Source organism: Pelodiscus sinensis, chromosome 4 (genome assembly GCF_052426305.1).
Source record: "Pelodiscus sinensis isolate ZL-2025 chromosome 4, ASM5242630v1, whole genome shotgun sequence".
Classification (NCBI taxonomy): Eukaryota; Metazoa; Chordata; order Testudines; family Trionychidae; genus Pelodiscus; species Pelodiscus sinensis.
In genome coordinates, this window is record NC_143055.1 from 90,818,342 (window position 1) to 90,842,024 (window position 23,683).

At 39.6% G+C, this 23,683-nt stretch overlaps 2 long non-coding RNA genes across 2 annotated transcripts in view; both read left to right on the forward strand.

Moving 5' to 3' along the window:
- The window catches only part of LOC142829588 (uncharacterized), a 187,211-nt gene that overhangs the window by 58,818 nt on the left and 104,710 nt on the right, over positions 1-23,683 (forward strand). The gene's annotated exons all lie outside the window — the stretch shown is intronic.
- On the forward strand, positions 873-7,965 carry LOC142829421 (uncharacterized). The gene is made up of 3 exons (XR_012903821.2): positions 873-996; positions 2,239-2,357; positions 7,566-7,965. It is a non-coding gene; the product is annotated as an uncharacterized LOC142829421 (long non-coding RNA).

Consider the following 23,683-nt stretch of genomic DNA (forward strand, 5'->3'; position numbering starts at 1 on the left):
ACATTCCCTCCTACCCGATCTTAATGTCCTCTGAACGCTAAAATGGAGAAAGACTATCAATTAATCTTGATTTTTTTTTAGAGGGAAAATAAATACAGTAGTCATTGTAACTTAAACAAAGTCTAAATGTCAAACATTTTACACAATAACCCCACAAGAAAAAAAACTGTGTGTGGGGAGTAGAACTCAGAAACAGTATTTGGTTTGTTGATGCTGCTCTTCCATATGTTATACTCTGCTCTGCTATGAGTGAGAAAATTTTGCTGTGCCCATGCTGTAATACTAAGCAGTTCAGAATCAAAGGATTTCAAACAACAAAGTTGGGAGGGTGGGGGAGAGGAGGAGTATCTCATTTACCACATAGGACTAATACTAGTGAATGAGAACTAGAGATGGACAAATATTTCAACATGTTTTCCAGATGCATTAATTGGAATTTGCTTTAAATGAATTTGAAACCTCTTCAGTGTGAGATTTCTGCACATATTCTAGTGAAAAAATTGAATGGTAGCAAAACTCACCAAGTAGCATATTTAGTAGTAGTTGCAGAAAACAATTTAAATAAACATGAGTATTTGATTCTAAGTGTCAGCACAGAAATGTAGTATATGACCAATAAGTTCAATAAATACAGCTTGAATTTTGATTTAAATTAATTGCTTGAAAACCGGAGGGAAGTGGGAGGGGGAGGGGGGGAAGAAGAGCAGCACACTTGCCAGACCCCTGGGCAAAGTGTGAGGGGAAGGTTCTGCACTCCTGGAAGGGGCAGGGCTGTGACAGCCCAGCCCTTAGCGCTTCCCAAAGCATACCTCTTTCCCCACCCCCAGCTCTCAGCTGCATAGAGTCTGCTGTGTTATGATCCGGTAGCGATTTAAAGGGCTCGGGGCTCCAGGCAGACACTACCACAGGAGAAGCAGCTGCTGGGAGCCCCAGGCCCTTTTGAATTGCTGGACCCCAAGGCAGCTGCCCCCTTTGCCCTTCCTGCTTGTAAACAAGGTACAAACTGACACGTTGGCAGAAATGACTCGGGAATCATTTAAAATGACTAATATATGATCTTAGCCTACAATGCGGCATGTCCACGTATTGGTCCCCTGCAGAGCCCTACTAACTATATCAGCTGCAGGACTCCTTGAGTACATTACTTTGCAGGCTCTGAGCCAGGGTGGCCAATAACTTTCATTTTACCCTGGGCAAGGTGGGGAAGGGGAGGGGGTGGGGTGGCTCTGGGTCACTGCAAAGGGGCAGGCATGGTGACTAGCCTTCCCCAGCCAGCCTTTCACTGCTACCCACAATGTGGACTCAAGCGGCAATTTAAGGGGCCTAGGGCACTTACCACTTCTGTGGTAGAAGTGGTGGCAGCCAGGAGCCCTACACCCTTTTAGATGGTTAGACCTCAGGGCCACTAACCCTTTGCCACCCCAGCCATAAGTGGTCCTGCTCTGAACCAATAAATTTCCGGTTCAGCATTATCAGTATCTGTGTAGTAATAGTGATAGAAATGTAGCTGTGTTAGTCTGGGGTACCTGAAGCAAAATGCAGGACAATGTAGCACTTTAAAGACTAACAAGATGGTTTATTAGATGATGAGCTTTCGTGGGCCCACTTAATAATTCACAAGCAAAGGGGATCAGTTAAATGCATCTTATTTTCTCAGCTTAAAGATAAACTTGCATTTCATTTTTTTTAAAGGATTAAGAAATGGCATTGTAACTGCATATGACCTCATGTGGTAGCCATCTGTACATTAACAAAACAGTTCTGTTATGCATTTTAGCCTATGCTTTTTTATATAATACATGCAGATTGCTTATAAATACATACATGTTTTTCTAGCACTCTATGGCTTTGTCTACACTGCCAGTTTTTGCCAGTTAAGTCGCGACATCATTAGCATATTTTCTACTGTTTCTTTTTGCGCATGGGGTTTTTGTGCAAAAAGCAGCAGTGTAGCCACTTCTGTTTTGAGCAATCCTTCTCCCCCCACCCCCGTTTTGCACAAGATCCTTATGCCTGTCCCGGATAGGATCTAAATGGGGGGGTTTGCACAAAATGGAAGTAGCTACACTGCTGCTTTTTGTGCAAAAAGAAACAGCAGAAAATATGCTAATGATGTCATGAGTTATGCTAATGAGTCCCTCATTAGTATATTTTCTTGTAGTGTAGACATAGCCTAATTTCTTTCCATCTCCCATTGTGTCTCTGGTAAAATACATTTTTCTAAACACCATCTTACAGCCGTATTATTCTGATACTGAGCTCAATCCTGCATGTGGAGTGACATTAAATACCATGGACTTCAGTGAGCATTGAGGAAGCTCATGACACCAAGGAAGTCTTCTGTATCATATGTAGAGGTAAGTATGCTAGGCCTGGCAAAGATTTTATCAACTTTCTTCCTTCTGTCACTTAAGAGATGGCTGACTATTGGGTCCCCACACCATAGAACTGCCTGTCTAAATCCCAGATACCTAAAGTTATAAATCACTAACGTGTAGATTTACATACGTAAAGACCAGATCAGCAGACTCAAGGCTCAGGCTGTGGGGCTATTAAATCCTAGTTAGTCTTTCAGGCTGTGAGACCTCATGAGAGGGAAGGGTATCAGATCCCAACCTCCAGCCAGAACCTGAACGTCTGAACTGCCAATTTTAGCCCCACAAAATGAGTTGGCTGACCTTGCTTCTGAGACTGTGCCAGGAATTTTTCATGTCAGGGTACACTTATCTGTAGATGCTTTTGAAAATATCCCTAGGTGCCTATCTGCATCTTTGTGAACGTAAAAGTCTTTTAAAATCTAGCCCCAATGTGCTGAAATTACTTTTGAATGATTTTAAGTTCCTGCATCACTTGTGCCATTTTGATAATTTTATCCTAAATGAATATTTTAATTTCTCAGCTCAATGTTAAGCTGAAATATTGTTACAATTATGAACATTAGGACATTCTGACTAGGCACAGTTCCCAACAAAATGGGCGATTGATTTTTATTTCTTCAGTCCCACTCTGGTGCAGTTTTCAGCTTCACTGGAAGAAAAGTTTAACACACACAAAAATATTGTGTCAGTGTTACCGACCCAGAAATACTTTCCTTTCTCTTTCTCCCTCTTTCCCCACCCCATTATATGAGGGTGGTTTCTTAGGTTTGGTCCTGGCTCTCCCGTCAGCTTCTTTCCAATCCAGATCTTTTGACTGGGTTAAATACAAGATTCCAACGAGAGGTTATTTATCATGTTTGGTATTGGATGCTGTGGTGATTGCCTTCTATTCTTTTCTGACTGTAAAACTGAATTAGAGCCTACACCATGCAAATGTACACAATGCACATTATGATGGCAGCTGGTGGACTGCTGCTGTAACCAATTCTGAGTCTTTCTGGTCACAACTTCTGTTTCTTCTCTTTAGTGCTTAGTTTCTTTCTCCCCCCCCCCACCACTCCAAAATCACCACCCTAAAGAAAAAGTAAAAAAATACCAGTCAGCAGCACCAGCTGGTCCTAGTTCTCTGAAAATAGAGATTCATCCACCCTGCTCATAATCATGGTTTCTAAAGTCTACATCTAGGCAAATAAATAAATAAATAAATAAATAAAAATTGCTCACAAAAAGTAGATAAACCGTTTAGAAAATAGATTTTTGGGATTCTCCTATTCAGTCCTAGTAGCTTAAATATCGAAATAGTCAACCTCTTCTTACCCAGTCCCCATTCACAATAAGAATAAAAAAAGCAAGACTACTGATCTATCTTTCTCAGAGGTGGGGGTCTGACAAGGAATGAGTCAATACCTGTTTACAGCTCAGAGGTCTAAAAGTTTAGAAATCCTAATGAGTGCGTGTCCTGATAGCACATATGCTGTTAATTGTTGTGCACGTTACTGTCACGAAAGGAAAACACAAGGGTAACAGCTCTGTGAAACATGGTGTAAGTAGCAGCAACCAACAGCCTTTCCCTCCTCCTTTCTTTAACTTTAAACCCCTGAGTTTAAAATGTCTTAGTTCTATAAAAACAAAAGAAAGTCACTAGAAATACCAATATCTATATTCAGAGGTTCTGAGTAACACTGTACATCAAGCCACTTGCTTATGTGCCTCAATATAGATTTAGTTGCTTAACTTTAGGCCACTGTCCACTTTTCCTGATAAGTGTGCACTTAAGTGATCTACTCTGTATCCCAACATAATATAAACTCACCTGAGGTTACTGTTTACTGACACAAGACAATTGATGTCTTGATATGATCACCTAAGTCATGGATTCTCAAACTGGGGGGACGTGAAGAAATTCCGGGGGGGGGGGGGGCACAAGGCGACCCAGCCACACACACACTCCCCGTCAATCCCACCCCAAGTTTTGCTGCTTATTTTTTTGGGGGGGGAGCATGAGGGTTTCTCAAAAATCAAAAAGGGGGGCGTGATGCCGAAAAGTTTGGGAACCACTGACCTAAGTGATGGGCCAAAAGCCCTTGTTACTACAAGGTTGCTAACAAAGGCTGATTTGATTTTTCTGCTCCCTGATATTACATTAAAGAAGAGCCTCTGATTTTTCAGTTGCTATTTTTGTTCAATTACTAAAGCAGCTGCTGAGCCTCATCTTTTCTCTATTTTCCCTGATCTTAGTGAATTGAAACTTTTATTTAAACTGCAGAAATCCTGAGCTTCACATTTCTGAGCTATTTGAGACTTCCACACAGCTGTTTTACATCTGGTCTAAGGAGCAGGAGACACTATGACACACATTAATCACCCCTAGTATAAATAAGATTTGTGTAAAACCTTTTAGTGTGCACTGCATTTTGAACTATGGTTCATCTGTGTCCTCCTCTTTATCAGCAAGTTTAGTTTCACAAATAGTGTTATACAATCTACTTTCTCTATGTGCTTCAACATGATAGCTCTATCTTCTTCCCTTTTGAGAGCTGAACTGAACTGTTGTGTATGTGAACCTGTCCAGTGTGGAGTCACTTGAATTTTGGTTTTGATTAATTTCAAATACTTCAGTCTGCAAAGTACTTTTTTTACCCACATTCACATTAGACCTCTGTAAAAGATTTGTATGGCATTGATATGAAACCTTAAATCTGCTCAAGTTTTTGTACAAAAGGTTTGTCCTGAGACTTTAACTTGAAAAAAACCCACAGTTTTAATGAATTGTAACAGATGTTTCCATAATTGTAGATTCAGGTGCAGAAGATATAAAGGGAATCTGAGGGTTCATCTACACTGCACGGTAGATCAAAATAAGATACACAATTTGAACAATGCAAATTGTGCAGCTTATTTTGATCTAATTTCAAAATAGCTTATTTTGAAATTTTGCGTTGTCTATACAGCACCAAATTTTGACATAAACCGCTATTCCAAAATGTCCCTTAACCCTCATGAAATGACGGTTACAGGGACATCAGAATAGCGAGCCTGTTATTTCAAAATCTATTTTAAAATAAGAGGCTGGTTCAAAATCCCATGATAGCTTACTTTGCTTAACAGACTTTGGTGAGAGACCTTGTCAAAGGCTTTCTGAAAATCTAAGTACACTATATTCACTGGATCTCCCTTGTCCACATGCTTGTTGAGCCCGTCAAAAATTCTAGTAGATCTCCCTTTTACAAAAGTCAACTCTTTCCCCCTAACAAATTGTTAATTTATATGTCTGTTTTGTTCTGTACTTCAATACAGACAAACGAATTGAAACTGAAGTCAGGCTTACTGGCCTGTAATTGCCAGAATCACCTCTGGAACTCTTTTAAAGAACTGGTATCACATTAGCTATCTGCCAGAAGCTGATTTAAATTTTAAACCACAATTAGTAGTTCTGTAATTCACATTTGAGTTCCTTCAGAACTCTTTAGTGAATGCTATCTGGTTCTGGTGACTTATTTCTAATTAGTTTATCAATTAATTCCAAAACCACCTCCTATCATCCTCAGATTTGTCACCAAAAAAGAATGGCTCAAGTTTGGGAATCACCCTGAAATCCCCAGCCATGAAGACCGATTCAAATAATTCATTTAGTTTCTCAGCAATGGCCTCATCCTTTTTGAATGCTTCTTTAGCATCTAAATCATCCAGTGGCCCCATTGTTTGTTTAGTAGGCTTTCTGCTTCTGATATATGCTTAAAAAACAAAACCTTTTGCTATTTTTGAGTCTTTGACTAATTATTCTTTTTTTTTACTATATTTTTACACTTCATTTGCTAGAGTTTGTGCTTTTCTATTTTCCTTACTAGGATTTAACGTTCACTTTTTAAAGGCTGCTTCTTTTACTTTGTTTAGCCAGGGTGGAACACTTTTGTTTCTCTATGGTTTGTGGGGTTTGTGTTTGTGTTTTTTTTTTTTTTTAAGTTGGGGACATAGTTTTAAATTGAACTTATGTTGTTGTGTCATGAAAAAAAATTCCATGCAGATGGTAGAATTTTCACTTTGGGGTCTGTACCTTTTGAATATTTGTTTAAGTTCCTCATTTTTGTGTAGTTCCCCTTTCTACAATTAAATGCTGTGGTAGTTTCCCCACCATCCCATTGAGATGTTAAATGTAATTATTTTCACGTATCGTGCCACTCCAAACAAGCATGACCTGTTCTATACTTCTGATATATTTTGTACACTGGTATTACTGTGTCCAACTGATTATTCTCATTCCACCAAGTTACTGTAATGCGTTACACATTTTTGTGGAGGTTGTATTAATGGAAATTATGTATGCCCAATCCATGTACTTCTCCACACTTGTCGGCTTTCCACCACCCTTAGAGGTGAGACCATTCTACTATTTCCTGGAGCATCTCATCTGTGTACCTCTAAGTCTCCCTTAGCTCCTCCAGTTTAGCCACTCTGGTCTCTAACATATGTTAACAGTCTCTGAGAACCAGGAGCTCCTTGCACTGAATGCACACATGCACCTCCTGCCCATAGAGTAGGTAATCCTATATAGCGGCAATGCGTTCAATAAACCAGATGGCCCCTCTTCCCTTGCTAGACTTCTTCCTGAATTCTCTTTTTAGTCCTGCAGCTTGTTCCTTGGTTGTTTTGTTTTATCACAGGTGTGTTTAGGCCTTAAGTTTAAAGAATTAAATGTATCTAGGTCTGCATCAAGCTCCCTTTCTGAACTCCCTCACACAACTGCCCTTTTTAGCCACTCCTGTTGGCTAGCACACCCCACCATAAATTAAAACTGCATGCTCCACAGCATGTCTGCTGTCCCACGTTCACTCCCTGACACCCGTCTGAAAGTTCTAGCACAGCAGTCAGCAGAGCCATTTCTCCCAGGTTGGCACCAGTTTTTCTATGCAGGGGGAGTTCTTCAGTGCTGCCCTCTAGCTGATTTGGTTTCATTTTGTGCCATACGTGTGAGTGAAACATAGTGAACTAGAGAATCCACCCCATCAATCTTATTTTCCAACCATGTCCACACAACTCTACATTTGGAGATGCTTGATTGTTTTACGTTCCATTTCTCAGCATGGGTTCAGCCATAGAGGATGCTAATTGCTTCCACAGAGATGCTCCCAAGCCCCACTGAGTTCATTGTGACCACACGGAATATCATGTGTTGTTTTGCCATTTCAGGAAGGACAATTCTGACTAGAGATGGATTGGACTCTCACAAATTTAGATCTGAATTCAGATCCAAACTTCCCCCAAGACAAGGGCTCTTGGGATCCAGGGATTAGTTCAGCTGAAGATCCTGAACCGACTAAGAGCTCCACTGTGTGAGATCTCACTAGACCCATCATAGAGCTCTGTTTTACTAATAACTGCCAGTTATAGCACTGTGATTTTAAGGTTCTGTTCCTATCACTCTGACCTGTCTAGTGATGGGTAGATCAGGATCAGGTCTATTAGGTAACTTTGGACATCACCAAATGTTGTAATGTTGATGCATTGTTTCCTGTTTATGCTTAGAACATGACTAAACAGCAGCCAAACTTCATGGCTTCTGGAATATATGTTAACCAAACTCTAAAATATTAATACACACAAATAAAGTTGTCTTTTTCCTTGGAAAACTTTTCTCACTGATCAGTACAACAGTCACAAACATTTGCAAAGGTAAACATGGGTGGGAAAAGAGAGAGACATGGGAAAGATATAAAAAGAACAAAATTGTCAGTTTAAAGCCTTGCATCAAACATCATGCTGTAAGCTATCTGCATCATGTTTAAAATTTAAAGCAAGGGAACAAAACATTCAGAACATACAGATAGTAAATAACAAAATAGACTGTAAATGGAAGACAGCTGGAGACAGCAATTTGGAAGCTATAATCTGTCTTGAGTATATCTGCAACTCAGTACTCATTCTTCCTTCTTGATACTAACAAAGAGCAACAGTGATTCACTGAAACTTGTTCTGAACTTCTGTATGAAGAATTTAGTTTTTAGTGACAATGAAAGAAAGCGGCATGCATTTAAAAACCCAGTATATAGCTGTACTTATGGTTAGAAGACTGGGAGTAACCAAAAGCATCTCAGCTTCTGAGTATCAAAGTGCGGGCTTCCTACCTTTATAAAAATTCACAGTGGAGGATACTGAATCCATTTATTTTAGGATAAATGAGGATTACTGCCTGTTGGTGCAAATTGGCTGAAAACAGGAACAATTGAGAGATCCCGTTACTCTCCCATTCTCCTTTTACAGTGAATTATGCTGGAATCTCAAGATTGCCAAGTGCACTCATTGTGGTTCAGCATCATTTGCAAATAAAAAAAGGTTATGGAAACCCAGGCCTAAGTCACAGCCGGAAGCAGCAGGGGGGATATTGGCTGAATACTGAAGAGCAGATTCCACTCCCATAGATATGAAAATAGAAAGCAAACATGAGACTGTGGATAGGAGAAATGCCTCCTTATATCATCTGGATAACAGCCTAGAAGACAGTGATCTTTTAATATGTGCAAAGAATATATTTTTCAGGACCTTCTCTTACCAAGAGGATGATGTATCATGTTTTGGCTCTCTAGATAACATCTTGACAGTTTTACTGTGCTCTACGATTTACTAAACATTTGTATAAATGTGGTTTTTGTCTTACACTTTCAACTATGTGGTGTTATAAGTATTCAAAATAAGACACATAGACAACTCTAAATTTTTGGTTGTTAGAAAATCCCGAATAATCAGTCTCAGGTGAAAGAAAGGTAAAAATATTACAAACATTAGTTCGTCATATTGCTGCTGCAAACTTTAAGGATGAGAAAATACAACCCTGTGTTTATAGGACATAATCCTAGCTCAACTCTCCAGAACTGCAAATCAACCCTAAATCTGGATATCCTCAGGTACCACCCTAGCATTTCCCCACTCATGAACTCTGTGTATTGGTGTGTGCTCAGGAGAAGGGGGCATGCAGTTTGATTCTCCATTTTGATATTGTGGGAAGCCACCATAGGTTAAAGTAGCTCTTGGGCAGTTCTGATTCACACTACATATATGATCCAACACACTCTGGCTCCAGGATCCACAGCTGCAAAAATGACACCTTTGCTCACCTCCTCTAATCTTGCCCAAAGCACAGCTCAGTCAGCCTGGGGGATCTTGGCTCTGGAGTTCTTCATAACTGTAATCTATGTAATACAAAACGAAACAGCACCTGCTTTCATTTTCACTATTTAAAATATATCCCTAGTTAGATCCAAGTCCCTAACATATGCAAGTCAATAGCCACAAACATATAGCTGCAGAAATTTGTCTATTAACCGACTGTATATAAATCTGAGGTATCCACACAATTCAAATACCTGTCTTGTTTTCAACCAAGAAAGGATGCTTATGTGAGTCTAGATTATTCCTGGTGTGAGAGGGGAGCTAACTTTGTATATGTGAACATATGCACAGTTATTTATTGTGTGAGTACAAATATGGCTTTATACACACAATGGTTGCTCTCTGATTTTGGAGGTGTAATTAAAACTGCCAGATTTGAAATTTTTGTCAGACCAAATTGCAATTTTGATATGCCACAAAATTTTCACTAAGCTATAGATGGAGATGTGGTACAAGGCAGATTTGTGTCTGATAGCTTTGATGCACAATCCGCATGTCAAAAAGTGCTGCTACATGCTCTTTTCTCTTTTACAATCTAAGCACTTGATCACAGCATGCATAGACAGCTCCACAGCTGAAGAAGCTCAATTTGATTAGGTTTTATACCTAAAGGCTAGAATAACTATTTCCTGAACTCAGTGGTGGCTGGTGACCAAAATAATTAATGGAATGCACAGCTTGTGTGCTGACCAAGTATCATCAAGAGTTAAAACAACAGCAATGATCTCATTCAGTTTATATCACAAGGCAGAGCAGCTGCTAAAAGTTACAACTTTGATAATGACAGGAAAGCATTCTGGGGCATTATCTGCTCAAATAATGTTTTGGTTTTTTTTTTAGCTTGTCCTTCATTTTGTGTAGCAGCTATCCAAATCCTGTAGTTTGGATTGCTGTGTCTCACTTTGTCACCACTTCTAGGTTCTCCCTTCTCTTTTCCAGTTCTGGGAGCCACTGCCTATAGCATACAGGGGAAGGGAGTAAGGGGGAAATAAGCCCCTCTTTTCAAATGTAACCTCTTTCTGGCTCTGGGGGAGAGAGGGGTACACAAGAGAGTTCAGTGGATGGTGGGTGAGGCCCTCACAGCTACTGTTCTCACCCATAGCCTCCCATTGATCAAGGTGGGGGCAGCACACAGATATATACACATACCAGTGCCTCAGGGAGACAATTGCTGGTAGCTGGGCAGATCAAGCAGCTAGAAGCTGTTCTAGTTTCACTGTGATGTAGATGGTGGCAGGCAGGGCTGGTGGGCAATAATTGGGGTGGCAGGCTGGGCTGGGAAAGAGACCTGGTCCCAAACTTTTGTGGAATCAGCCCAACCAGGCTGGGTATATTCCTGGTGCCCAGACACCATGGGCCCATATCATTTGCCTAGTATGCCCACTGGGGAAAACCAGTTAATCTAGACTGCTCTGTGGAAGCAGGCAGAATTTGATTCCTTCCCCTCAGTAGTCAACAGCATTTACTGGGTAGAAGAGAGGGAACAGCTGATCCCATTCTCACAGAAGGTGAGAGTGAGAGGAGCAGAAAAAGCTCAAGATGGCAATGTGCCCTCCTTTCCCATTTGCTGTGAAAAATTAGTTTGCCAACTCCCAACCCTCTTTCTCAACTCTGAAACACGAAACCTTGGAAAGGGGAGGTGAAAAAACCCTGGAGCTGCAGTGGGAGCGCATGGACCAGGGCACATAAAATTTTATATGGCACTGGTAGGTATAGTTCATAAAGCCTTTTAGAAAGCCTAGGGTGGAAAATTCAGAGCAAATGCACAGTATTTGGGAGAGAGCAGGAGAGGAGAACAAGCCTAGTCAAAAGACAACATATCAAGGAGATCATTGCCCATAGCAAAGTAGTAGTAGTTCAGTATGGACTCAGAAGAATAACTAATTTACAGTAATTAAAAAAATCTGAAGTGTTCAAGTAGTGTTTTCAATCTCACTTTTGTTAACATGATGAAAAAAGTGTTTGTGAATTGTTTAGAGTGCCTTCGTCCGGTTTTGAAGCAGCTCTGCCTTCAATCCACTTCCTGTATATTTTGAGTTTGGGTCATAATTGCTTAAAGTAAGGGAAAATGAAGGAGATGATAGAGGATAACATATAGTGTCTCCCTGCATACAAGTTAGTTCTTCAAATACATTTTTGAAAAAAAAATAGGCACTCCCACAATTCCTGGAGTAACTACAGTTATGCACTGACGCAACCAGCTGCTCAGATTTCTCCCATAATCAGCCCTATTCTTAGCTAACAAGATCCACCCATGTGTTTATTCATCCTAACATTTTTGGTGCATTTTTGACTGCCATGGTATAGTGAACAGAGGTTTTCAAACAGCCAGCCACAATAGTACCCCAGTCCAATTTCCTGACTGGCTTCTGTTAATGTAGAGCCCAGAAATGTATGAGTACCTCAAATTATCCCACTGAATATTAATTATCTTACAGTGAAACCATGAATTTCATTATGCTACTATGCCGAGCATTGACTTGGTTTTATCTGACCTTTCTAAAGCTCTTCAGGCCTATCTAGTTTTAACTAATAGAAATAATTGTCATATGAAAATTTTACCCCTTTACAACCTACCCGTGTATTGGGGTCTGATTTCACTAGAGAACATCCTGCATTTCCACTGCACTTCACTCATTAAACAAGGCATAAGCATGCTATTCTTCAGTGAATGTTTTTGATGGAGAAGAAAAGCCACAGGGAAAGACTTTGAATGATCCATCTCCTGTATGCAGCATGCAGTTAAAGACTGCAAAGCGGTACTACACAGACTGTACCTGTTAACCTTTTGTGAGATTATCAATACCTACTGTAAGATGCTAAAATGGACAATTTAATCTGATAACTGGGTCTGGTTGGCCATGTCATAGTAGAAGCTAGGTTGATGTGCTGCAAGCATAGATCATATTTGACTTCACCCCAATCCTGTCATGCTTTCCTCCACTTTATCTGTCTCTCTGTTTGGCTGTGTCTAGACTGCAGACTTCTTTCAGAAGAAGCTTTTCTGGCAGAGATCTTCCGGAAAAACTTTTTTAGAAGAAGAGCATCCACACAGCAAAAGCGCAACGAAAAAGCAATGTGCTATTTTGAAAGATAGTGTTCACATTGGTCGCTATCTCCCATTCAAGTAGTGATTAGTATGAATGGAGTGGCCACCAGGGCATCTGTGCTTTTTCCTGGAGGCCTCTTCTTTGGAAAGAACTCCCTCTTCTGTGTCCACACATGCCTTTTTCTAAAAAAGCTTTTTCGGAAAAAGGCGGCTTCTTCGTAGAAAGAGGTTTACCGCTGTTGGAAAAAAACCTCCATTCTTTCTACTTTCTGTTGAAAGAACACAATAGCAGTGTGGACATAAGAATAGTTTTTTTGAAAAAACATCTGTTTTTCCAGGAAAATGCTGCAGTGTACACATACTCCCTGTCAGGCTAAGGATTTATACCCCATTTATCATGATAGCATCTAATGCCTGATCTACATTACAGCAGGAGATCAAATTAAAGTATGCAACTCCAGCTACCTTAATTACGTAGCTGGAGTTGATGTGTCTTAAATCGTGTTTCTGCACCGTCCACACAGTGGGTGGCCGATGGGAGCAAATGCTCCCATCAGCTTCCGTTACTCCTCACAAAAGGAGGAGTACTAGACACTGGCTGGAGATACCTTCAGTGTTCGATTTATGGGTCTCTACTAGACCGGCTAAATCAGACACCAAAAGATCGACCTCTAGAACACCGATCTGCAGATAAATATAGATATGGCCCAAGTGCCTGTCAGAATGATCATCACTATATTAGAGCTACCTACACAGGATCTAGTGTCTCTGCTTACTTCCCTTGATGCAGTAGAATGAAAAATTTTCAACTCCTTCTTTTCCATTTCCCTTTTCCCCTTTATTGTTATTTTTATTGTGTTCGTGTGTAAGCTAAGTTGAAGACATGAGTTTTACACTCTTCTGAAAGTGACGAGATTCATGGCCATTCTTGCCTCCTTCAGAAGTGAGTTTCATGGGCTTCGGCAGGCTGCTGAGAAAACTGTCTCCTGCTCTCACAAGTTTCAACCTCAAGGTTGACAACTTCATAGATCTTAAAAAGGTAGTTGCCTAGAAAGATTGTCATTATGGAGATAGGCTGTTTCTGCCCTTTTCAAGAATGTGAAAGACTCCAAACACCCATTCTTCTATCTCCCTCTCTCATTTCCCTAGTAAAGCATGGGCAATGCTAAGCAAAATATTGTCTAGAAAAGGAGAATATAGAGAATTAATTATCTTTTTGTTTATGGTTGTTGTATGAAAATGTGCAAATGCTGGTATCACCAAATTTTTTATGAATAATATTTACAGCAATATTCTTTGTGTATGAATAGACCCTCATTTCCTTTTAAACACTTCCTTAACTATCAAACAATTCCTGGATAGTTTGGTTGCATAATCCATAGGCAGCAGATATTTTATTCAGCATTCACTTGAACTATTCACTATTTGCTATTTTTATTAGTCACAGGGTATTGTTGCTGCTTCCTGATTGAGTGACGGAAGCTTTTTAAACAGAATAATGAATAGTGAATAGCCCATGTCTAGTCTGAAGACCTCGTTTGTGTTAAAATCCATGCATCTTTTATGATAAGTGAAAAATTTCATGAATACTTGGCAGCTGACAGAATCCTTCTACATTATGAATAATATAACTCCATAGTTCATAGTTACCAAACCTCAGTGCAAGACTCTTGGCACTATTGTAACACAGAGAAATTTATAGCAACAATAATGTGTTGGCAGAGATCAACCCACCTTGTAAAAGTTTAATGAACCTGCATTTGAAGCCATTTGTTATCCAAGAACTGAACAGTCTCACTTCTCCATCAAAATTCTTAGACATTCATACCCCTGTACTCCACCTCCCACTCACAAGCCTCAGAAAAGTTTAAGGTTAAGGCAACTATGTGAGGCAGCAAAGTGCTATTTTCATTTTACAGATGGGGACAGAAGCAGAGAAAGACAAAAGACTAGACATAAGTGCAGCTATGCTGGGTCAGACCAAAGGTCCATCCTCTCTTCTACCCATTGCCCTAGCAGGGATGAACAGAACAAGTGGATCAAGTGATCCATCCTGTTGTCCATTTCCAGCTTCTGTGAAACAGAACCTAGGGAGAGTATCTCTGCCCATCCTGGCTACCTTCTGGATAGATATCTGGCTAACTCATGTAGTTTTTTTTTTTAACCCTGGTTATAGTCTTGGCCTTCACAACATCCTCTGGCAAGGAATTCCACAGGATGACTGTGGGTTGTGTGAAAAATACCCTCTTAAGTGCTTTTTTGCCAGGTCATACAGAAAAACTGTAGTGGAGCCAGGAATTGAATCCCAGTTTCCCATATCTCAAGCACATATCATAACCAGTGCACACTCCTTTCTTTTTTATTCAGGCTTGATCAGGTTGAGCTGAATTCCTCAGCTGATTGTTTGCACACCTTAGAAGCTGATATGCACCTTATCCAAAACTGAGCTTGTTACTTACAAAAGACTTCACCTTTCCTCCATCATTTGTAGTAAGTCATCAGCCAGTATGTGCAAAAAAATCAACATCCAAGCTGTTCACAAACTGTACAAACTATTCACTATTTTGCAGTGTGTGATGTCATTTAGATCATGTGGTATTTCTGTTTCTTGATTGGATGATTGAAACTGTTGAAATTAGAGAACAACAAATACTGAAAGGCAATTTGTGAATAACAAAAGTTCTTATTAAGAATGGATATTTTTGTCTGCACATAAACATGAGTGTTTTGTCCAAGGAAAATCTTTTCTCCAAACACTTGTGACAACAAAAATCCAGTTTAGATGAATACCAGTTAAATAGGGTATAAACACTGTTGAATCAAAATAAGTTTCAAAATTGGAATGGAAGTGCACTATGCATGAGTCTTCCAGAACTTACTGGTTTTATCTATCTTGGGAATCCCCAGAAAAGCTACTTGCTAATAGTATTTCAATATTTTTGGCCAAAAAATTAGTTAGACAACATTTTAAATATTGTAACAGCTGCTTTTGAAAACTCAAAAGGACTGAATTTAGTTTACAATTTAAGTGCAAGTTCAGGTTAGTTTTTCCACTGGTTTCCCTCCCTATATAGTTTCCCATACAGGATCCATACTAAATTCACCACTTCCTGATTCACCATGATACTAAAGCATACGCCTCACAGGGGAGGGATAGCTCAGTAGTTTGAGCATTGGCCTGCTAAACCCAGGGTTGTGAGTGCAATCCTTGAGGGGACCATTTAGGGATCTGGGGTTAAATCTGTCAGGGCTCATCTAGACTACACTAGAGTGTCAAAAGAGGAATTTGCATATCTTCTGATCTTACTTTCGAAAGTAGGTTTATGTGGCTTTTCTGTAGAATTCCTGTAGAATTTGCACATCCTCTTTCAACACTCTAGTGAAGTCTAATTCAGCCCTTAGGGATGGTACTTGGTCCTGCTGTGAAGGCAGGGGACTGGACTCGATCTTTCAAAGTTCCTTCCAGTTCTGAGATAGGTATATCTCCATATATTATATTAGGCATGTGAACAGTCTCCATTGAAGTAAAAGGTACTACTCATGTGCTTAAAGTTAAGCATGTGCTTTAGTTCCTTCCTGAATCAGGCCTTGGGAACACAAATCCAGAAACATGTCTAAGATATACTTAGCATAAGATTTTCAAAGCTTTAACAGAGGTGTATTTCAGTGAATTCCACTTAAAATTGATGGGTGCTATGAATGAGAGAGAACTCATTTCTTCTCAAGTATTGAGTTTGGTGTAACATTTTGAAATTTATTGTTAGAGAACTAAGACTTACCTTAGCGTAGAAGTATTTATCATAGAATACTAGGACTGGAAGGGATCGCAAGAGGACATAGAGTCCAGTCCCCTGCCCTTATGGCAGGACCAAATATTGTCTAGACCATCTCTGATAGACATTTATCTAACCTACTCTTAAATATCTCCAGAGATGGAGATTCCACAACCTCCCTGGGCAATTTATTCCAGTGTTTAACCCTGACGGTTAGGAACTTTTTCCTAATATCCAACCTCAACCTCCCTTGCTGCAGTTTAAGCCCATTACTACTTGTTCTATCCTCAGAGGCCAAGATGAACAAGTTTTCTCCCTCCTCTTTATGACACCCTTTTAGATACCTGAAAACGGCTATCATGTCCCCCCTCAATCTTCTCTTTTCTAAATTAAACAAACACAATTATTTCAGCCTTCCTTCATAGGTCATGTTCTCTAGACCTTTAATCATTCTTGTTGCTCTTCTCTGGACCCTCTCCAATTTCTCCACATCCTTCTTAGAAATGTGGTGCCCAGAACTGGACACACTACTCCAACGGAGGCCTAACTAGTGCAGAGTAGAGCAGAAGAATGACTTCTTGTGTCTTGCTCACAACGCACCTGTTAATGCATCCCAGAATCATGTTTGCTTTTTTTGCAACAGCATCACACTGTTGACTCCTATTCAGCTTGTGATCCACTATAACCCCTAGATCCCTTTCTGCTGTACTGCTTCCTAGACAGTCGCTTCCCATTCTATATGTGTGAAACTGATTGTTCCTTCCTAAGTGGAGCACTTTGCATTTGTCCTTATTAAACTTCATCCTGTTTACCTCAGACCATTTCTCCAATTTGTCCAGATCATTTTGAATTATGACTCTACCCTCCAAAGCAATTGAAACCCCTCCCAGCTTGATATCATCTGCAAACTTAATACACGTATTTTCAATGCCAATATCTACAAAACTACAAAACATTGATTACCTCCCCAATAACACCATCCTTGCTACCATGGATGTAGAAGCTCTATACACCAATCTCCCACATGAAGACGGATTACAAGCAATTAGAAACACTATCCCAGAGGACACCACTGCCAGTCTGACAGCAGACCTATGTCACTTTGTTCTCACCCACAATTATTTCCAGTTTGAAAACAACTTATACCTCCAGATCAGTAGCACAGCCATGGGTACACGCATGGCCTCACAGTACACTAACATATTTATGGCTGACTTAGAACAATGTTTCCTCAGCTCCTGTCCCCTCTTACCCGTTCTCTACTTATGCTACATCGATGACATCTTTATGATCTGGACGCATGACCAAGAAACACTGGAGACATTCCTCAGGGATTTTAACAACCTACACCCCACCATCAATCTCAGCCTGGACCATTCTATACGAGAGATCCATTTCCTGGACACCACAGTATAAATCACCAGTGGAAAATTAGACACCACTCTCTACAGAAAACCCATTGACTCATACAGTTACCTACGTGCCTCCAGCTCCCATCCAGAGCACACCATATGATCCATCGTCTATAGCCAAGCCCTTGGATACATCTGCTCTAATCCCACTGACAGAGACCAGAAACTTCAGGATCTCTACCAAGCATTTATGAACCTCAACTACCCACCCAGAGAAATAAAAAAACAAATTGAAAGAGCCAGACACGAATACCTAGAAACCATCTACTTCAAGACAGATGCAAGAAAACCAACAATAGAACACCACTTGTCATCACCTACAGCCCCCAACTTAAACCTGTCCAACACATTATCAATAAACTACAACCTATACTGGAACAGGATACTAAACTCTGAGAGGCTCTGGGAGGCAGACCTAGAGTCTCCTATAGACAACCACCTAACCTCCAAGATGATTCTTACCAACAACCACAGGACATACCACACTAATACCAACACTGGAACTTTCCCTTGCAACAAACCCCATTGCCAGCTTTGTCCACATATTCACTCTGCTGATATCATTATTGGACCTAACCAGTTGAGTTCTAAGATCAAGAACACATATTCCTGCTCATCCAGAAATATAATTTATGCTATCATGTGCTGAATGTGTCCGTCTATGTACATTGGACAAATGTCTCAGACACTTCACCAAAGAATCAATGACCACAAAATAGATATTAGACAGGATGACAAAGAAAAAACAGTTTCTTGCCATTTTAACCAGAAAGGGCATTGTCTCAACAAATTGATTACCTGCATCCTGCTTCGAAGACATTTTAACGCCAGACTTGAAAGAGAATCCTCAGGACTGTCATTCATGCTTAAATTTGACACTTTACACCTAGGTCTTAACAAAGACACTAATTACCTTACCCATTACTAAGATAGCTTCCCCAATTATCACCTCTGATATCATTAGCTCACAGACATTTACCTCCCCGCCTTATCCCCTTTCTGTTCTGAAATTTGATTTGTCCTTTTCATATGTGTTCATTTTTTTTATTGTATCCTTTGGTATATATGGTTATGCCAATTTTCTTCCACTATTTGATCTGAGGAAGTGCATCTGGCCCACGAAAGCTCATCTCCTAATAAATCATCTTGTTAGTCTTTAAAGTGCTACATAGTCCTGTTTTTTTTTTTTTTGTTTCAATATCCAAATCGTTGATGAAGATATTAAACAGAGCCAGTCCCAAAACAGACTCCTGCGGAACCCCACTTGTTACTCCTTTCCAGCAGGATTGTGAAACATTAATAACTACTCTCTGAGTACGGGTATCCAGCCAGTTATGCACCCACCGTATAGTAGCCCCATCTAAGTTGTATTTGCCTAGTTTATTGATAAGAATATCATGTGAGACCATATCAAATGCCTTACTAAAGTCTAGGTATACCACATCCACTGCTTCTCCCTTATCCACAAGACTCGTTATCCTATCAAAGAAAGCTATCAGATTGGTTTGACATGATTTGTTCTTTACAAATCCATGCTGGCTCTTCCCTATCACCTTGTCACCTTCCAAGTGTTTACAGATGATTTCCTTACTTACTTGCTTCATTATCTTCCCTGGCACAGGAGTTAAACTAACTGGTCTGTAGTTTCCTGGGTTGTTCTTATTTCCCTTTTTATAAATAGGCACTATATTTGCCCTTTTCCAGTCTTCTGGAATCTCTCCTGTCTCCCATGATTTTCCAAAGATGACAGCTAGAGGCTCAGATACCTCCTCTATCAGCTCCTTGAGTATTCTAGGGTGCATTTCATCAGGCTCTGGTGACTTGCAGGCATCTAACTTTTCTAGGTGATTTTTAACTTGTTCTTTTTTTTATTTTATCTTCTAAACCTACCCCCTTCCCACTAGCATTCACTATGTTAGGCATTCCTTCAGACTTCTCTGTGAAGACTGAAACAAAGAAGTCATTAAGCATTTCTGCCATTTCCAAGTTTCCTGTTACTGTTTCTCCCTCCTCACTGACCAGTGGGACTACCCTGTCCTTGGTCTTCCTCTTGCTTCTAATGTATTTATAAAAAGTCGTCTTGTTTCCCTTTATTCCTGTAGCTAGTTTGAGCTCATTTTGTGCCTTTGCCTTTCTAATCTTGCCCCTGGATTCCTGTGTTGTTTGCCTATATTCATCCTTTGTAATTTGTCCTACTTTCCATTTTTTATGAGACTCCTTTTTTATTTTTAGATCATGCAAGATCTCGTGGTTAAGCCAACGTGGTCTTTTGCCACATTTTCTATCTTTCCGACACATCAGAACAGCTTGCTTTTGGGCCCATTAACAATGTACCTTTGAAAAACTGCCAATTCTCCTCAGTTGTTTTTCCCCTCAGTCTTGATTCCCATGCGACCTTACCTATCAGCTCTCTGAGCTTACCAGAATCCGCCTTCCTGAAATCCATTGTCTCTGTTTTGCTGTTCTCCCTTTTACTCTTCCTTAGAACTGTGAACTCTATGATTTCATGATCACTTTCACCCAAGCTTCCTTCCACTTTCAAATTCTCAACCAGTTCCTCCCTATTCGTTAGAATGAAATCTAGAACTGCTTCCCCCTGGTACCTTTTTCAACCTTCTGAAATAAAAAGTTTTGTCACCAATGCAGTCCAAGAACTTATTGGATAGTCTGTGCCCTACAGTGTTATTTTCCCAGCATAAATCTGGATAGTTGAAGTCCCCTATACCCACCAAATCTTAGGCTTTGGATGATTTTGTTAGTTGTTTAAAAAAAGCCTCATCCACTTCTTCCACCTGTGTAGGTGGCCTGTAGAAGACTCCTAGCATGATATCACCCTTATTTTAATCCCATTTAGCCTAACCCAGAGACTCTCAACACTTCCGTCTCCTATGTCCATCTCCATTTTACTCCAAGTGTGTTCATTTTTAATATATAAGGCAATACCCCCTTCCTTTTTTTCCCCTGTCTATCTTTCCTGAGCAAGCTGTACCCTTCTATACAAACATTCCAATCATGTGTATTATCCCACCAAGTTTCTGTGATGCCAACAATGTCATAATTGTATTTATTTATTAGCACTTCCAGTTCTTCCTGCTTATTTCCCATACGTCTTGCATTTGTATATAGGCATCTAAGATACTCATTTGACCTTGCCTCCCAGTTTTTCCCTGACCCCATTTATACCAGTAATGAAGATGACCTTAGCAATCAAAGTGAGAGGATACAAATTTGTATCTTACGGTTATTACTCTTTCTGTATCACAGTATTATTTCTCTTTCTGAAACTTTACTTTTGTTTTCAAGTATTTTTTCCATGTTTTATAATGCAAGTTGCTATTCAAAAAGAAACCCCAAAAAAGACATTTCTAGCTTTAGTCTTGCATATATATTTGTTTTTGTTTTTAAATTAATTTTGTAAAGCGTTATTAACCACTGCCTAATTTAAGACTAGTTAAGCGCAACAAAAATGAAAAAGAAACGAAAAATTATTGAGGAGAAGTTATACAAATAGTATGTGTGGTCAGATTGTTGATCCAATGCTATTTTGTAAGTTACATCTTTTACCTTTTGTAAACTTTAGAAAAATAATAAAACCTTAAAAATGAAGGCAACTAGCAGCCTCAGCAGTAGTTTTGCTGTAGAATGGAGCATTCCATTTCATAGAAATTTGATACAGTACTTAAGCAAAACAATGGTGTGTCTATTTTCTGCCATGTTGGTTTTTTAACATATACCAGACCTGTCATATGAGCAGCTTGTTTGCCTGCTCTAGGAGAGGTTTTATGTTCTAAAAGGGCTAATAGTGGAAAATAAATCAATTTCATCTGCTGGTAGTCTGATTTCTAGATGGTTGGGGTTTTTTTCCCTTCCTTTGTGGGCCCCTTTCCACAATGCCATATGGCAGCTGAGAGCAGGCTAGGGCAATGATCTGCATTTTCTGCTCTTAACAAAAGATTCAGCAGCGTCAAAGAGGCTCATGAATGCATGAGACACATTCATGTACAGAGAAATGCCTCCAGCCCTGTCAGGGAGGACTAAAGAGAAGGCTGATAGACCTGACACTGCTTTAGTGTAAAGAAAGGCAGCAGTTCTCTCTGCGGCTCATCATGCTCCCATCCGTCTCCCCCCTCCTATTTTCCTTCCCTCCCCCTTTGGTCCCATGCCAAAATCCCATTAGCTCTATTAATGACATGTGGTTTGAAGTAAAAGCGTGTGGCAGAACAAGAAAGGCACAAGATCAACCATCTTATCTATTCGTTTTTGATACGTGTATCACGAGATAGAAGTATATCAACAGGAGCTGTGTCAGCCATGCTTTAGCAGCTTGGCTATGCGAACAACAAAGAGAGAGGCACACAGCACTGTGATGGGTTTCTCAGCTGTTCCAATTCATCGCCTTAATTCTTAACCCATGAAGAGATGAAATAGAATAATTTTTGAAACAAGTCTTCAATACTCATTTTGAATTGTAACTTAAGTTTTATTTTCCCCACAGAGATTTGATCACTACAGTCCATTAGTGGCAAAAAAAATATATAGTATACGTTATTAAAACTCTTTCCTAAGTACTGTGTCTTAGCTAAATAGCAAACAAATTTTAAAGTATTCTAAAGTAATGGTCCAAAATGCCAGAGCTTATAGAAGTGGTAGAGAAGTACTCTACTACATTATTAGGTTTTATGCAGTAGTGGCTCTATTGCTTTAGTATTAGTATTCTCAAAAACACAGGAAAAAAAGAGAAAATAAAATCTCATTTTGGAAGGAACAAAAATTCAAATATTTCAGACATTAATGCAAGACCTGATTTTGGTTACCAAGTTTTAGAGGTGTAAAAAGTGTAGAAATATTATACATCATGCTGTTTTATTCCTTGTGTCCCAGATGAGAGCTGCTGTTTTGTTCACTACAAATCAAGACACAGTTAAACTTTATATTTTTAAAAAGACAGACCTTGTTACAAGCTCAATGCTATTTTAAAAAGTAATAATAACCCTTCAATAAGAATGTTAAAAAGGCACCTGAATCCACTCCAGTGTTATAAACTGTTCATTCAACATCTGTACCTAGGTTTATGTCTAGCCTCAAATAACTCAGCCCAGAGCTAATGAATTCAAGTTGTCTCAAGGGCAAAAACATGAAGTTGAATGTTTCTGTTGGATTTAGCTGAGCTGAAAGAGTGGCTGGGTTTGTTGGTCATGGCAACCACTCTTAAAACCTTCAGCTGTCAATTTGAGCAGAGCTAGAGCAGAACAATTCAGCTATTCAACATTTTCCCTTTCTCTTCAGGAACATCTGTTTACATGGCCTATGTCCACTCAACAGGGTGTGGACATTTTATCAGCTATGCAGCAGTGGAAGGCAGCTTTTGGGGCCCAGAAGTCTTTGTCTGTTATGATCTTTACCTTTCATGTTACACACAAGTTTGGGGATTAACTATGGTATTAGGTTTTAAGCAGTCCATCTTTGAACTTTTGTTTCTGAAGTCTAGCTATAGTCAGAGTAAGTGTAATATGCCAAAACGGTCAAGAGTAAATTAAAATGTACCAAAGCCTTTAGTCTCAAAATGTTTAATACCTTGTTCAGACAGTACAAGTGCTCACTATGGGTTGGTTTGTAACTATGTCTCTTTTTCGTCACTGGTTGGCCACATACCCTTAACAAAAGTTTTCTTTCACTTGTGATCAGCAGTTACCTACCTTATTTTATATATAAGGCAGCAAAGTACCCCATTTTGGAGATATGTCTTTTTTCAGAGTGTACAGAGTAAATTTTGCTTCCCCCAATTGCAATGAACAGAACAGTTGAACCTGTGGGGAAGGCAGCTATGTGCATGAATATAAAGTGTATCTGCTTTAGAGAGACCTAAGGTAGTATCGCAGGTAGAAAACAAATTAATCTACCTTGGGT